Source organism: Mustela nivalis (assembly GCF_964662115.1).
Source record: "Mustela nivalis genome assembly, chromosome: 6".
Taxonomy (NCBI): Eukaryota; Metazoa; Chordata; class Mammalia; order Carnivora; family Mustelidae; genus Mustela; species Mustela nivalis.
Window position 1 is genome coordinate 59,372,648 of NC_139025.1, and position 17,488 is coordinate 59,390,135.

Consider the following 17,488-nt stretch of genomic DNA (forward strand, 5'->3'; position numbering starts at 1 on the left):
CTCTAGGCTTATGACCTGAACTTAAGGAAGATGCTTGTCCAACTGAATCACCCAGGTACCCCAAGAGCTAGAATTTTAATATATGGAGCATTTAAATAATTTTACATGCATGTATAATAATATTATTTAGAAATAATAAGTGATCAAATCTGGGATTGAATGGCAGTCACTGTAAAATGAAGAACATTGATTGACACTAAATACAGAAAGAGTTCAGCAAACGGAGAGGAATGTGGACTATAATTTTCAAGACCACATGAAGAAAACAAGATTTCATTAATCCAGTCACTCAGTTAACTACTAATCTACATATAGGAAATACTAAAAATAATTGATTTAGAGAAAATTGTATGTTTTATTTGAAACATGGGAGTCCATTCAAGAAGGGCTATCTAGTGGATAAACTGATAAATAGATCTGTAACTCAGAAGAAGGAAGATATATTAGGGAACTTATATATTTAAAAGTTAAGCTATGAGAGTCAATGAGTTTACCTAGGGAAAATAGAATAAGTCAGCCAAGAAGAGGATTCTAAAGAGTACTACCATTTTAAGCTAGTGGTGAGTCAACTGAGACAAGGATTTAAATATATTCACTGGCATTATTAAGAAAATGACCAAAAGAACTTTCCTGAAAAGGAGTAGGCAAAAATAATATTCTGATTGAGTAGCAGAGGAAATGAGAGTAAGGAAGTAGAAACAGTAAATAAGGGTTAATACGGTAAAGAACTTACTATAAGTGGCAGGAGAGATACTGTGGGAGGACCTAACCGTATTTAAATGATGACAAGAAGGAACCAGCAGGGATCAAGTTCCCTAATGAGCAGAGGAGCCAGAACACAGATAAGGGGAATAGGTTCGAAGTGTGGCTATTGATTAATAATAAGTTTGTCAGTGGAATGCCAAACTTAGTTTCTTGTTAATAACTACAATTTTGCCTATGAAATTGGAAACATAAGACTGCACTAAACCCGGAAAGGAATTGGTGGGGCAGAAGTCCAAGGAGAAGGTCAAAGAGAGCTGGAGGAGATCTTGACTGAAATAGTCTGCGTTATTTGTGGACTGCATGTGTTTGTCCAATCTTAGTCCCATAGTGTAGTGACACAGGTAAGAATTAACTCTATCTCTGATCTTTGGTTTTTACACTTTGGCTTTAAATATTAAATTAAAATATGAGAATATTTTTTAAAAAGATAATGTGTCATTATTGATGAAATATGGTCATGTTACATTCCCATCTTAATTTAATTGCAGGGTATATTTTCTTTTCTACAAATTGTATACATTTCCTGACTTTAGATATGTGTTTAATTTAGAATTTGCATATGAATAAGAGAATATGTGCTTTTAATTCTAGTCAAAGAAATATTATTTTTTAAAGATTTTATTTATTTGTTGAGGGAGAGAGAGAGAACATGAGCAGAGGGAGACACGTACTCCCTGAGGAGCAAGGAGTTCGACGTGGAGCTCCATGAAGAGCTTGAGGTGGCTCCATCCCAGGCCCCTGAGATCATGGGCTGAGTCAAAGGCAGATGCTAAATAGACTGAACCATTCACATGCCCCCTATTCAAAGAAACTATGAATCAATTCCTTTCAGGTCAGGCTGATAGCAGACGAAATATATTTTCTTCTTGGTCATTTCTCTTAGTCTAGGAGAGGCTTTGATCTGCATGGGTTTCTCTTTTCTTTTTGCTTTAAGTAAGCGTTGCAAATGGCAACTTTTTGTTATTAGTTGCCTACTAAATTACAATAAACGCAGCAATTTGGAAACACTATTAGCAAATTTCAAAGGCCATTTTTCAAAGTGACAGAAATAATGTATAACATCGTGGGTGCTATAAACATGCTGCCATATTTTCTGTTTTCTATTTACCCCAATTTGCTTTTGATTCACTAACAAACATTCATTCCTTTTTGTTCTTGTACATAATTCTCACTTCTTTTTATTTCATATAATAAAACTTTCAGGTCACTATAAATAGGTTTTTAAATTCAGAGAAAAACTTTTTCCCCGAGATTTAAAAACATGAAAGAAAGGAAAATGCCATGGGAAGACCAGGGGAAAAAGTGAGAATAAACATTAAGCAAATTTAAACCTTCTGTGACTCTTCATTAACGAGTGTTTTATATAATGAGCTAAAAATACCTGGTACTTTGGTCACCTTCAATCAGCAAACAGAAAATATGTGAGATAATGAAATCACACATCAGCCAGGGGGAAAGTATGCTCAAACAAAGCACTCGAGCCCAGTCATTGTGGGCATTGGATGTGGATTGTTTTTTAAACATGTGTCGAGTGACCATAATGTGGGTGGAATCAAAAAGAACAAGGGCACATAAATCTGCTCTCTAAACTATGACAGTCTTAGTATGGCCAAGTGTTACTTAAGGGTCATGTGAAAAATTACATTTTTGTCAATTGGCTTATTTTATTTTTTTAAAGATTTTATTTATTTATTTGACAGACAGAGATCACAAGTAGGCAGAGAGGCAGGCAGAGAGAGAGAGAGGGAGAAGCAGACTCCCTGCTGAGCAGAGATTCCCGATGTTGGACTTGATCCCAGCACCCTGAGATCATGACCTGAGCCAACGGCAGAGGCCTAACCCACTGAGCCACCCAGGCACCCTAATTGACTTATTTTAAATCCACTTGGAAACTTACTATTGTATTTGTTTAAATACTATGAAAAATGTTTTTGTTAAATAAAATCCTCTTGTTACTGCAAAACCACTTACTGATGCGAAGGATGTGGATTTTGGAGTCTAATTTAGGTCTGCAATTCTGACTCTGCCCAGACTTTTTAACTATGTAATCTTGGGCATTTTACTTAACATTTGTGGAGCCATCTTGGTCAAACTGGTTCACAGATCCTCCATAAGTTGCTGTTAAGTTGTTAAATGAGAGAATATATGGATTCCTCATAGAGGGGAGATCCATGATAAATGTCATAACCTCCTTCTCTCCCAATAGCTCCCACCCTCTTTTCTAGGCTGGTAATTACAAGCACACATCTCAAAGTTTAGAAAATCTTCAAATCTCATGCACACCAAAACTCCTACGTGTAAATTTTGAGTAAAAGCTAGAAACATAGTGCACTTGCATCAAGTCAAGTAAGTCACTCATAGTTATAAATAACATGATTTTTCTTACAAACGCTTAACTTCAAATTGATTTTGATTCAATATGACTCAAGACAATGAGGACTAAGTCAAACTGTCATCTATTATTTCAAAATCTCTCCTGGAAGTCATTCTCTTTAGTTGAGACTCTCAGATTCTCATCGATGCTATTGGCTAATGTATATCTGTTGATAGCTTTTGCTTCACAGGTGAGTGTCTGATTAGAGAATCATTTTAATATTTCTTCATCTAAAGTGGACTCCTTATCAGATGCTCATCACATCCACTGAATAGCAAATAGCATTTAGTGAGGTTGTGGTATTATATTTAATATTACTCTGTTTGAAGCAATTTCAACATAGTTATTTTTTCAAACAGATAATTGGGGAAAGAATAAAAATGGTATTTACTATGCATCTTTAATGCCATAATCATCAAGTAAGGCATTCAAATGTTATTTCAAGCTCATGTTCTTCCCTTGACATCTCATTCCTGAGAACATCTTAGAGACTGTCTATCTAGACAGGCATATTATGTCTGGTGGCCTCCTTTGGTGGTATCAGAATTATAGAGGACCTGAGTTTCTAAGCAGAAGATTTGCAATCTAATAGAAAGGAAGAGAGGGTTTGGGATCTCAGTGACAAAAACATGATCTTTTCCCCCAGAAGAGAAATAGGAATATCTCAAAATAGGGTCTATAGAATGCTAAATTCAAAAGATACTTCGTGAAAAAAATTTCTCTAGCCAATTTGGAAACACATAGTACCTTATCCCCCTTTTGGAAATAGTCAGCACATTGAATGCAATAAATATATTGATGGCTATGAGTAACACTGGGGGGTGGGGGGGAGAAAAACCTGTTAGCCTGAAAAAACTCAAAATTCCCTAAACCCTTTTGCATGTGATGCATATTTTCTGCAGACAACATTTTTTAGACCAACTTAGCTCTCACAAAATGAAAGACTTGGTGCATTCTATTTCAAATTAACACATACAAATCACTTATATTGCTTACCTCTTAATTACATGAATCTAATTAATTGAAACTTTCCAGGTATTTTACGATGTTTTTGCCAGGTGTCCGTTACAAAAAATGAGCAAGATCTGAATAGTTTAGAATCTCCCAAATGCACAAACTCTTTGGTTATGAACCTACTTCAAGCCAAAGCTTGAAAAGGTCTTTCTCAAAGTGTCAGAATAATAGCTATGATCTGGTCTCTGATGCAGAATTTCTGGTAGAAATTGCCAGAGAGAAAAGTGTACTTCTATATCTTTTGGCTTACATGTTGGAGCAACACTAAATTACTTACCACAAACTTAATGAAAACGTGACTAATGTCAGATGTAGATTCCATTATTCCAGCTGTTCCCCAGGGATTTTAAACTCTATTGCCTGGTGTGTTAAACCTCCCACACCTTCTCACCTCATCTCCCTGGTTTAGTTAACCAGTGGAAGAGAAAAGGGTGACCAAAACAACATACATTTTCATTTTAACTTTGCTCCTGGAAGAGAATGACAAGCATGATTTTCTGTCTACTGCTGCAGATGTCATGACTTAATGAAGCTTCAGAGATAGGGCTTGGCAGGATTGTAACTTCCATCCAATACTTTCCTAAACAAAAGGATTGATGGCTACAAAATCAGCCAATTTGACATCTTGGAGAAATTCATTGGAAGCAAGTCAATGCTTTTCATAGATCATCTTTCTGGAAAAGGCTTCATAAAGTCAGCATCTTGGACAGCACAAAAGGAAGTCTCATAACATAATTGATAGCATGTTCCTTTTAAGGTGGAAGTGAATTATTTTTTAAAAAATGGAAGTAATTTCTTTTTCCTCCTACCCTAGTGGTATATCAAGTGTAGGCATCGATCCATACTGCTTATAGGCACTAAAGGGGTGCACTGACTGTAGTAATTTTAAAAATAATAAAGCTGGGGCACCGGGGTAGCTCAGTTGGTTAAGTGTCTGACTCGAGCTCAGCTCAGGTCTTGAACTCAGGGTTGTGAGTTCAAGCTCTGCGTTGGGCTCTGCGCTGGGGATGGAGATTACTTAAAGAAAAAATAATAAAGCCAACAAAAGACTGGTCTGCTTTTATTTTCACCATGCACCATCAATGCTAAGCCCTGTAAGTGCTAAAATTTTATGTATTAAAAATATTCTGTTGCTTTATGTTCAATTATTATAATTTATGATTATAGTTACAAGTGAGTTTACCACTATATTTGTAAAGTTCAAAATAATATCTTTTTCATTACTTACTATTTAATACAAGCTATATTCTATGTGGAAGTTAATTCAGAGGACCACCAATTTTGCTTTTCCTCCAACACTCAGATACACATTCTCAATACAAGAATAAATGCGCCAGGGGTCAGAATTACTCACACTTGCTTCCAGTGCAGGTTGCATCTCCAACCCCTGTGGTAACTACATATTTCTGTATTTAAACAGAAGATTGATATCTAGAGGTTGTAAAGCAAAAGAAGTAGCACACGGTTCTTAAATCCTATCATTCCACAGGCAAATCATTCTCTGAACCTTGCTAATTACTGGGGTTTTTTTGGAAGTGTTTGTTTTTTATTGTGCCTCCCCTTTTTTTCTTTCAAAAAAGACTTAATATAATTAGATTGTATTAACCCATCATTTTTTTCCTTTTTTCTTTTAGACTTAATATATACTTTTTTGATGTAATGAATATTTCTTATCTGGCCATTATTATTATCATTTCCTTCCTTTCATAATTATTACTGAGAATCATTTCACCATACCATGCACAGGAGTATTTGTTTAAAAATGGTTATGCTCCAGTTGTCAAAGTTGCCACATATCTACTCACATACCTCCCATCTGGGGAGGTTTCATTCATCAAAATGTCTTTTTAGAAAATAGGGACAGTGCTTCATATATGATTCATAAAAGCAGTTTCTTCAGACTGTGCTTCATGGTTAACCCTTACATCCTTACATTATGAAGCAGACTATTTTGAGTTGGGTGTACTCTTTGTAAGAAATTTGATTTTTTTTTTAAAGATTTTATTTATTTATCTGACAGAGAGAGAGATCACAAATAGGCAGAGAGACAGACAGAGAGAGAGATGAGGAGAAGCAGGCTCCCTGCTGAGCAGAGAGCCCTATGCGGGACTCGATCCCAGGCCCCTGGGATCATGACCTGAGCCGAAGGTAGAGGCTTAACCCACTGAGCCACCCAGGCGCCCCAGAAATTTGATTTTTTAATGTGTTCTTGTTTACAACTTTTGTTTAAGATCTTTGTGATAAAGACTGTCAATGGGCAGACTCAGAAGAATGTTTCTGAAATGCCAGAAGATAGTAGGCTTCTGTGGACAGAGCTGAAGAAAACGAGCATCTTAGAAGAACAGAGCTCACAAATAGAAAGCAAAGTTTGGAGAACCAAGAAAATCTGCAAACCCAAACTCCCAAGGCAGAGAGAGAAAGATCCTTCAAGATCATTGGAACAATAGTGCTCAACTTTTTTTTTTTTATTTATTTATATTTGAGAGAAAGGGAGAAAGAGAGAGAATGAGCATGAATGAGAGGAGGGCCAGAGGGAGAGGGAGAGAGAATCCTCAAACAGACTTCCTGCTCAGAGCAGAGCTAATGCAGTTCAATCGCCAGGCTCAGAGCCAAAGTGAGAGGCTTAGCTAACTAAATCACCCAAGCACCCAACAGGGCTCAACTTTTATGGTTTTTTTTTAAAAAAAAAACTATGCTAGACATTGGTGAAAGTTTTGGTCCCTTTCCTCAGAACATCAGTTATATCTACACAAGATATACACAAACTTTAGAAAGTTCTCATATGACCCCTAGAGTTCCACAGACTCCATCTTTGTAGTCTGCACCCAGAAACCCTGGTCTAGTTCAGAGGTGATGAAAATGACCCTCCAGAGGAGGACTGACCTGCCCACCATTCCTGAAAAGATCTCTCTCTTTTTTGTTTTTAATTAACATATAATACATTATTTACTTCAGGGGTACAGGTCTGTGAATCTTCGGTCTTACACAATTAACAGCACTCACCATAGCACAGACCCTCCCTAATGTCCATCCTATCCCTCCCTTGCCATCCCCCAGCAAACCTTGGTTTGTTTCCTGAGATTAAGAGTCATGGTTTGTCTTTCTCCCCAGTCACATCTTGTTTCATTTTTTTCCTCCCTGCCCCCCATGACCCCCTCATATCAGAGAGATCATATGATAATTGTTTTTCTCTGATTGACTTATTTCACTTAGCGTAATATCCTCTAGTTTCAACCATGCTGTTGCAAATAGCAAGATTTCCTTTTATGATGGCTGCATAATATTCCATTTATATATAATGGTAATATAATTACATATATTATATATAATAGAAGATATATATATATATACCTTCTTTATCTACTCATCTGTTGATGGACATCTAAGTTCTTTCCATAATTTGGCTATTGTGTACATTGCTGTTATAAACATTTGGGTGCACATGTCCCTTGGGATCACTACATTTATATCTTTAGGGTAAATACCAAATAGTGAAATTGCTTGTTCATAGGGTAGCTCTATTTTCAAATTTTTGAGGAAACTCCATGCTGTTTTCCAGAGGGGTTGGACCAGCTTGCATTTCCACCAACAGTGTAAGGGGCTTCCCCTTTCTCCACATCCTAGCCAACATCTGTGGTTTCTTGACTGGTTAATTTTAGCCATTCTGACAGATGTGAGGTGGTATCTTACTGTGGTTTTGACTTGTATTTCCCTGATGCTGAGTGATGTTGAGCACTTTTTCATGTGTCTGCTGGCCATCTGGATGTCTTCTTTGTACAAATGTCTGTTCATGTCCACTGCCCATTTCTTGATTGGATTATTTGTTCTTTGGGTGTAGAGTTTGACAAGTTCTTCTTCGTCTTCTTCTTCTTTTTTTAAATATTTTATTTATTTGACAGAGAGAGATCCCAAGGAGACAGAGTGGCAGTTAGAGAGGGGGGGAGGGGAGTAGGCTCCATGCTGAGCAGAGAGCCCAATGTGAGGCTTGATTCCGGGATCCTTCGACCATGACCTGAGCTAAAGGCAGAGGCTTAGCCCACTGAGCCACCCAGGCACCCCAGACAATTTCTTTATAGTTTTTGGATATTAGCCCTTTATCTGATATGTCATTTGCAAATATCTTCTCCCATTCTTTCAGTTGTCTTTTGGGTTTGTTGAGTGTTTCCTTTGCTGTGAAAAAGATTTTAATCTTGATGAAGTACCAGTAGTTCATTCTTACCCTTGCTTCCCTTACGTTTGACAATGTTTCTAGGAGGAAGTTGCTGCAGCTGAGGTTGAAGATGTTGCTGCGTGTGTTCTCCTCAAGGATTTTGATGGATTCCTGTCTCACATTGAGATCTGCCATCCATTTTGAATCTTTTTTTGTGTGTGTGTGGTGTAAGGAAATGGTCCAGTTTCATTCTTCTGCAAGTGGCTGTCCAATTTTCCCAACACCATTTGTTGAGGAGACTGTCTCTTTTTCCATTGGACATTCCTTCCTGCTTTGTCAAAATTAGTTAACCATAGAGTTGAGGGCCTATTTCTGGGCTCTCTTATCTGTTCCATTGATCTATATGTCTGTTTTCGCACCAGTACCATATTTTCTTGATGATGACAGCTTTGTAATAGAGCTTAAAGTCTGGAATTGTGATGCTGCCAACTTTGGCTTTCTTTTTCAACATTCCTCTGGCTATTTGGGGTCTTTTCTGGTTGCATATAAATTTTAGGATTATTTGTTCCATTTCTTTGGGAAAAAAAAATGGATGGTGTTTTGATAAGGATTGCATTAAATGTGTGGTTGCTTTAAGTAGCATAGACATTTTCACAATATTTGTTCTTCCAATCCATGAGCATGGAATGTTTTTCCATTTCTTTGTGTCTTCTTCAATTTCTTTCATGAGTACTTTATAGTTTCCTGACAACAGATTCTTTGCTTCTTTGGTTAGGTTTATCCCATCTTATGGTTTTGGGTGCTATTGTAAATTGGTTCAACTCCTTAATTTCTCTTTCTTCTGTCTTATTATTGGTGAATAGAAATGCATCTGATTTCTGTGCATTGATTTTATATCCTGACACTTTACTGAATTCCTATACGTGCTCTAGCAGTTTTGCCAAATAAAGTATCATATCATCTGCAGAGGGTGAGAGTTTGACTTCTTTGCTGATTTGCATGCCTTTATTTTCTTTTTGTTGTCTGATTGTGGAGGCTAGACTGCTTGTTCCCTTCCCCAAATTAGGGAAATTCTCTGTTGTAATTTGCTCCAATATACCTTCTGCTCCTCTCTCTTTCTTCTTCTTCTGGGACCCCGATTATTCTAATATTGTTTTGTCTTTTGCTATCACTTATCTCTCGAATTCTCCCCTTGTGATCAAGTAGTTGTTTTCTCTCCTTTTTTCAGCTTCTTTATTCTCCATAATTTGGCCTTCTATGTCACTATTCTCTCTTCTGCCTCATTTATCCTAGCAGTAAGAACCCTCATTTTTTATTGCACCTCATTAATAGCTTTTTTAAAATTTCAACTTGGTTAGATTTTAGTTCTTTTATTTCTCCAGAGAGAGATTCTTTAGTATTTTCTATGCTTTTTTCAAGCCCAGCTAGCATCTTGATAATTGTCATTCTGAGCTCTGGTTCTGACATCTCACTAATATCTATATTGATTAGATCCTTAGCCATTAGTACTGCCTCTTGTTCCTTTATTTGAGGTGAGTTTTTCCACCTTGTCATTTTATCCAAATAAGAATAGATGAATGAAAGAACAAAATCTTAAAAGGGTAGCAATGACCCCAGAAACATATATACTAACCAAATCAGAAGAGACCCAAAAGTGGGGGGAGAAGAAAGGAGAAAGAAAAAGAAAATAGAAAAATCATGGGTGCCTAGGTGGCTCAGTGGGTTAAGCCTCTGCCCTTGGCTCAGGTCATGATCTCAGGGTCCTGGGATTGAGTTCCACATTAGGCTCTCTGGTTGGCAGGGAGGCTGCTTCCTCCTCTCTCTCTCTCTCTCTCTCTCTCTGCCTGCCTCTCTGCCTACTTGTGATCTCTCTCTGTCAAATAAATAAATAAAATCTTTTCTTTTTTAAAGAAGAAAAATCATATGTATATGATTAGAACTGAACCACACACTTGATTTTGCATATATTTTGATCTGTTAGAAGAAACTGCCTTCCAAAATTTTAAAGAAAGAAAAACTTATAAATATACAAAATATACAAAAAGAAGGGTAAACACGATGAAGGGATGGAATATGACTGTAAAGATGAAAATTTAAAAAGAATCTAAGAAGGGAATTGATAAGACGTTGGTTGGAAAAAGAAAAAAGAAAAGAGAAAGAATATGATCAGGCTGGAGACTAGAATAAAGCCATGTGCAAGATTTAGGGTATATTTTGATCTGTTAGAAGAAACTGTATCCCAAAATTTAAAGACAGAAAAACATATATGTATACAAAAAATAAGGTTAAATACAATGAAGGGATAGAATATGATGAAGGGATAGAATATGACTATAACAATGAAAATTAAAAAAAATTAAAGGTCTTGATAAAACAGTTTAAAAAGGCTAAAATAGGAAAGAGAAAAATTTAAAAATTAGAATAAGAAAAAATAAAATTAAAAAAAATTAATTAGCTTTGCAAGACTAAAGAATCATGGGGGGAAAGCCATGAATTCCATGCTTTGCTTTCCCCTCCTCTGGAATTCCACTGATCTCCTTGATTGGTGAGCTTGGTCTTGGCTGATGTTCTTGTTGATCTTCTGGGGAAGGGGCCTGTTGCAGTGATTCTCAAGTGTCTTTGTGGGAGGCAGAATTGCACTGCCCTTGGGGGCGGGCTAAGTAATCTGCTTGGTTTGCTCTTGGGAGCTTTTCTTCCCTGAACCCTTTCCGTAGAGCTCTGGAGGACAGGAATGAAGATGGCAGCCTCCCAATCTCCAGCGGGTGGAGCTGAGAGCTCAGGGCCCCACTCCTCAGTGCGCCTTCAGTCAATCCCTCCCATTGCCCTGGTTTCCAGCCGCACTCTGCGCTCACCTAGCTTGTGACCAAGTATTTCTATCTCTGACACATGGCCTTGTTTGGAGTCTCCAAACCCAGCAGATTCCTGCTACGTGCTCCCACACCACTCCTTCCAGAGGAGAAAGATGAGCCTCCTCGGATCTGCTGCTTGATGGATCCCTTCTTGAAGAGCAGTGTCCCAACTGTGCCTCGTATCATGGTTTAAGGTAAGCTTGAGATGAGAGTCCCCTCCTCAGCTCGGTCTCTGCGACAGGCCTTCCTGCTCTGATACCTGGCAGCTCTGCCACACTCAGACATCTTGGTCTTTCTGTGACCTCAGAGGGTCCTGCGACCACACTGTTCCCTCAAGAGCTCCACCCCCGCTTAGCCTCCAGAGCGATGTCCCTCAGTGGAGCAGACTTTTAAAAGTTTGGATTTTGTGCTCTGTTGCTCCGATGCTTGCCGGGAACCAGCCCCTCCTGCCTCGGTCTACCAGTCGCCTCGGATTCATGTCTCTAAACGTCCTACCTTCCAGAGAGTGGTTGCTTTTCTGTTCCTAGAATTGCTTCTCTTCTTCTCTTCAATCTACTTTTGAATTTGTAGGTGTTCAGAATGGTTTGATAGCTATCCGGCTGAACTCCTGGGACCAGATATTTAGGTCTCCTACTTCTCTACCATTTTACTCCTCCCCTGCCCTAAAAAGGTCTCCTTGTCCTCAGTATGCTTTGTACTGTATTAGTTTAACACCTGCTCAATCACAGGCTCATAAATAAATAATCCATTAAAATAAGATTAGATGACTCATTTTAAATATAGAAATAAGTCACATGTAGCTAATAATAAGTTGTCATGCATTTTCTTAATGCTTTGTATCTTGTTAAAATATTTTGTATATAAAACTTAAGATTCTGAATACATGCTAGACATCTTTGCGCCACGATCTTGTCATCTGTTAACCGGGATATTGAATGCCGCTAAGAGAATTATTTCACATAATACAGTAGGTTCTCAGTAAATAATAGCTACCATTATGAGTTATTATTATTCTCATTATTATTAAGAGTAAGAGAAATCTTAAAGGTCATACAGTCTTTTGCAAACAAGAAAACTGAGACTGGGGTGGTAATTTCTCTGGGGATATGCAGCTATTTCATAACAGATAGACTACTGATAAAGAACTCACAGTAATATGTTATGATCCTCAGCCTCCTCCCCAAATCTTATCTTCACTCCACTGTAAGCTCCTAGGAACAGAAATAATGCTTATATATGCATAAGGAATGTTTTCTCTCTTTCCTGGGATTTCTTACATTCTTCGAATTTTTTTATTTTGTTATTTTTTATACCTAGTTCACCTGATGGTTTGTGTGTGTGTGTTTCCTACTCATGTCTCTGGTGGCTGCTGCTGCTGCTGCTGTTGCTGCTGCTGCTGCTGCTGCTGCTGCTGCTGTTTCTTCTTCTTCTTCTTCTTCTTTTTTTAAGATTCCCTAATCAGCCACAAGCACTTACCGAGGAAGTTCAGATCTCATATCCAAAATGAAGAGTTCTAAATAAATATGGAAGCCAAAATTCCTCTAATATACCACATTGGCTTAGCCAAACAAAGTTGATTAACTTTATACCTAGGCCAGAAAAGCTAAAACAAAACAGAATAAAATAAGTGAGGTGAACCATAACCCAATTGCTGTGATATGTGTAGAGCCTCTCCATCCCTTTGGCCCCCCAAAGATGGGAAGAACTTAGAACTTTCTGAGACATTGTGTTAGAAAAGCCATGTCTCCTCTCTCTAGCCCATCAACATTTCCATTCAAGTAAAATTAGGTTATCAATGATTTTCAGGATGGACTGGAATGGGGAGATATAGTCTCAGAAGCTATGTACAGAAGCAGATTGAGCTGAAGTGATCGTCCTTGGATTCGGCAATGGTCAAGGTGGAAGAGATTGAGAGAAGGGCTAGAAAGGTTGTCTAGGTGAGAGTCTCACGTCTGCACTAACAGCAATGAGAGGAACCTGCCTTTTCACTGCCAGTCCTCTCAAAGAGTAGCTGCCCTCCCCTCAGCCCTGCCAAATAGGCCTGGAATGGCCAGTCAGGTGATATGAGTGGATGTGGAGTTAAGACCATCCAGCAGAGGTAACTACCTGAGGATTGACAACTTGCAAACAGCAAAAGTAAAGCAGACTCTTTTTTAACGGTTGGAAAGGCTATTTTTATCCAAATGCTTTTACTTTCTGCTCTTCCATAAATATTGTAGGTGCTTTTTCATTGAGGTATACATTCTTTGACATAACTCAAGAACTGGGGTGGGGGGGCAGTGGGGATGGATCTTCTGAACTCTCTAATGCTTTCCTCCAAATAAAATATAAATGCCAGCTGTGCTTTCAAGTTTTTATGTTCTCACAGATGGGCTAAGACTTTCTATGCTCTGTTAACACTTGAACACAAGTTCCTAGCTAGATGGCATATTGTTACTGAAATCAAATGAAATAAATAAATCGAAAGCTACTATGAGTGCCTAATACTTAGTAAGTGCTCATTGTATATTTAGGGCATAAATGAATTAATGTGTGATACCCTGGACCAGAATCCAAAATTTAAAACAACTGATAGAAGTCTGATTTTAATATTGCATTTCTCAATTTATCTTTTTCTTTAAAGAGGTTCAGATAGAATGGGTAATACATAGGCTTGTACCTATGGCAAAAGATTTAAAAACTGAAATTGCATTCTTCAAATTTGTCATTTTTAAGTCCTACCTTTTGTTAGGAGAAGAACTATAATAAGAAGATTAAAGGCAAGCAAAAGTATTACTTCTTGCATTTGAAAACAGTATGAGCATTATTCTACTGTAAATATGATATTGCAACCCATCAAGTCATAACCCTGTGGAATTGTCCATTTTTTCATCACAGCCTTGACAAGACTGTCCAATCATAGAGAATGAGATATCTTTTCTTTTCTTTTACCTAAACCACCCTAACAGATTTCTCCTTTATGTGTGTATATTGATAGCGTTTCAACATCCTCGCGTAGCTTCCTGTTAGGGGCTGTATACTTCTAATTCTTTCTTCTACAATACTTTGATGATCATATTTTAAGTCATATACTCATACAAAGACTGTTTAACAGGTGGATATGTGGTGCATGAACCTAAGGGACCACTCCTTCTCTGTGCATAACTTTTTCCACTTTTCATTTTCAAGTAGCTGAACAAAATGCTTTTGTGTAAAAAGCAATACTTCAATAATCCTTTCCTGATAATGATGATATGGACATTTAATTATTTTTGCTGTTATAAAAAATTTCATCAAGAATCCAGCCTTCTATTTATCACCAGACAACCAGTCGACACCCAACGGTAATTTAAATTGCCCTTTATTAATTTTATGCATAATTAAAATTTCATTTAAAAGTACCAAATTATAAAGATGAGGAAAGTTGAAGCCAGACAAATTTGAAAGGGGTAATAATTACACTACCATTTTCATCTGGAATGCATTAGAAAACTAACTACCCTTTTTAAGATTTCATTAAATCAAGCTATAAATGAAAAGTGCACAAAGCTGAAGAATAATCTACTATAATAGTCAGTAGTGAGAAAAGAGGAAACCCCAGGAGAGGTTGCCACATAATTTAGCTGTTTATGTACAAATCCTCATTAAGAAATAAATAAGATTCATACATTTGAAGCAAATCTTGCCCTGCTCTTCTGGGCATCTTTGTAAATATGGCAGTAGCAATCAGAGAATTATTCTGTGCTTTTGGTATCAGTACTACAGTATCTAGACTCAATTTATGAATTTTAATATTAAATGGATTATGCAGAGATCAATAAAAACTCAATTTTATAATAAAAATATTTACTAGCTAAACTCTTTATTGGCATTTAGCTTTGAGATAAATTGTTGGTACAGTACACTTTTTATTGATCAATAATTAGAATAATTTCACTACTTTGGTTTCTGTGTATGAATAGCTCATAAAATGATAAGCGTTAAAGACTCACACAGAAAGGTTAGACTTACTGAATTAGGTTATAAAGCCTGGGAGAGAGTCAAGTATTTTTGGAAGCAACATTAACATTTGAAGGTCACTAAGGGGTCATTAGAAAATTACATTAGGGTTTTATGTAGAAAGTTGGATGGCAGGGGGATAGGTCAGTACCTTGCAATTAGATAAGCTTATGCCCTCGGCTACCTTCATTTAAGTTGTTTCGAAGGAACTTCCTCATTTGTTTTCCATGCTTAGGCACGTGCCACTGAGAAATTGAAGAGTAAGAACTAGGGCTCAGATTCATGATGGCATTCATTCATCCTCCAATGAACTTATACTTGCCCTTATTTTAAGTTATACTGGCCTTGTTCTCATATTTGTGGAATAAACTATTGGTTTTCTCAAGTTACAGGAACTCTTTTAGATCGACAAGGAGATGTTTCCTGAGCTAGAGTGACAATTTATTTAATGGTACTTTCTCTGCCTAAGAAGGTCAATATATATGATTAGTTATTGTGTTGTTCCTCCCTTTAAGAAAATCTGACCCGAGACTGCTGTGGTTTGGTTTGTTCTAAAACAAAGGACAGTTAATCACTTGTTACTGTTAACAAGGAAATGTTAAAACTAACATGGAAATATTTTTTTAAAAAATACATTTGAAAATATGGGAAAGAAACTATGAGTTTGTGTTTGTGCAGTCCTGAACAAACTGCAGTGCTCAGGTCTTGTGTATATAATTCAAAATGTCTCTTGAAAACACCAAATAAAAAATAGTAGTATATGTCTATAATTAAAATCACAGTGGTTGAAGAGTGTAGAAAAACAGGCAAAAAATTTAAAATGCAGGAAAATCCCATCAAGACATATAACAGAATTCTGGCCCTATAATTTAAATTAATTTTTAAAAATGTGTTTTACTAAGAGTAGGGGAAGAAAGTAGAGAAATTGAAAAGGGAATAGTCCTTTGCTATAGCTCTTGAAATTTTACTACTCTGCCTAGGATCACAGAATTTAGATGCTCAAATCATTGCAATTGTTCAAAGAAACTAAAATAGAATATAGGTAAGACCAATAAACATGTCTTAGTTGGTGGAGGGTTAGTGACTAGGTTTCCTGGCTGGTAGTCTTTCCACACTCTACTCCTTCCTTTCTTGTTCTCATCAGCCTGGCCAAGGTTTTGTCCCAGTGAAAGCTCTTAAAGAATAGGCACCATCTACCATGAGAAGCCTTAAACTGGGATGGAGCAGTGTGTAAAAGGTCAGTAGATGGCTTTACCTACAGATCCATGGATTATTTTTTTATTTATTTTTTTAGCACTCAAATAAATATGTTTCTGTAAGATTTTCCAGTTGATTCTCTCACTGTGGAAACATTGACTTTCATCGTTGGAAGTAATTTTTTCCAATTTCCCTCTATATATGAAATGCTATAAAGCTTATTCATGAATAAACTCATAAAGATGAGAGAAATGTGCTGTAAAGCTAGGAGAAGGAGAGAACAAGGACACACAAAGGAGAAAGGAGTCTTAGCCTGACATAATTCCATGCTACCCAAACCTGAAGCTCTACCCTGGTTAGGGAGGACACAGTAGCCTTAGCGGATGCCAGCACCCACACTTCGAAGTACTTGGAATTTTGCTCAAGTATATGGCTCTGTGTGAGTCTTCTTTTTGTATGCTTGATACTCCCTGAACTTTTACCAGAGTGAGGGAACTCTGTCCAGCCACCAAATATGGACATAACTAAAATTTTTATTATGGAGACTTTATTCATTCATTCATTCATTCATTCACTCATCTATTTATTTTGAGAGAGAGAGAGAGAAAGTGAGTGAGCTGGGGGAGAGGCAGAGGCAGAGGGAGAGAGAATCTCAAGCAGACTCCATGCTGAGCATGGAGCCCCACATGGGGCTTGATCTCAGGACTCTGAGATCATGACCTAAGCTGAAATCAAGAGTCAGACATTTAAGCAACTGAGCCACCCAGGTGCTCCTGATCATGGAAACTTTCACTATAGAAAATAATCACCAAATTTTGTGTGTATGTGCATTGTATGCTTGTGTGCCTATTTGTGTGTGTGGGTAGGGTAGACTAGGCAATGCAATCTTTTTTGGAAAATGAGAGGAAAAAATATTATTTACAGATAAACAGGAAAATTATTCCTTTGGGCCTCACACCCAGAACCTGAACTTCTAATGAGAGCAAGGAAATATGAAAAATACTTTGGAGGGGTGTCTGAGTGGCTCAGTCAGTTAAGCATCTGCCTTCAACTCGGGTCATAATCGCAGGGTCCTGGAATCCTGCCCTGCATTGGACTCCCTGCTCAAGAGGAGGTTTGTTTCTCCCTCTCCCTTTCCCCCTGCTTGTGCTCCCTCTCTCT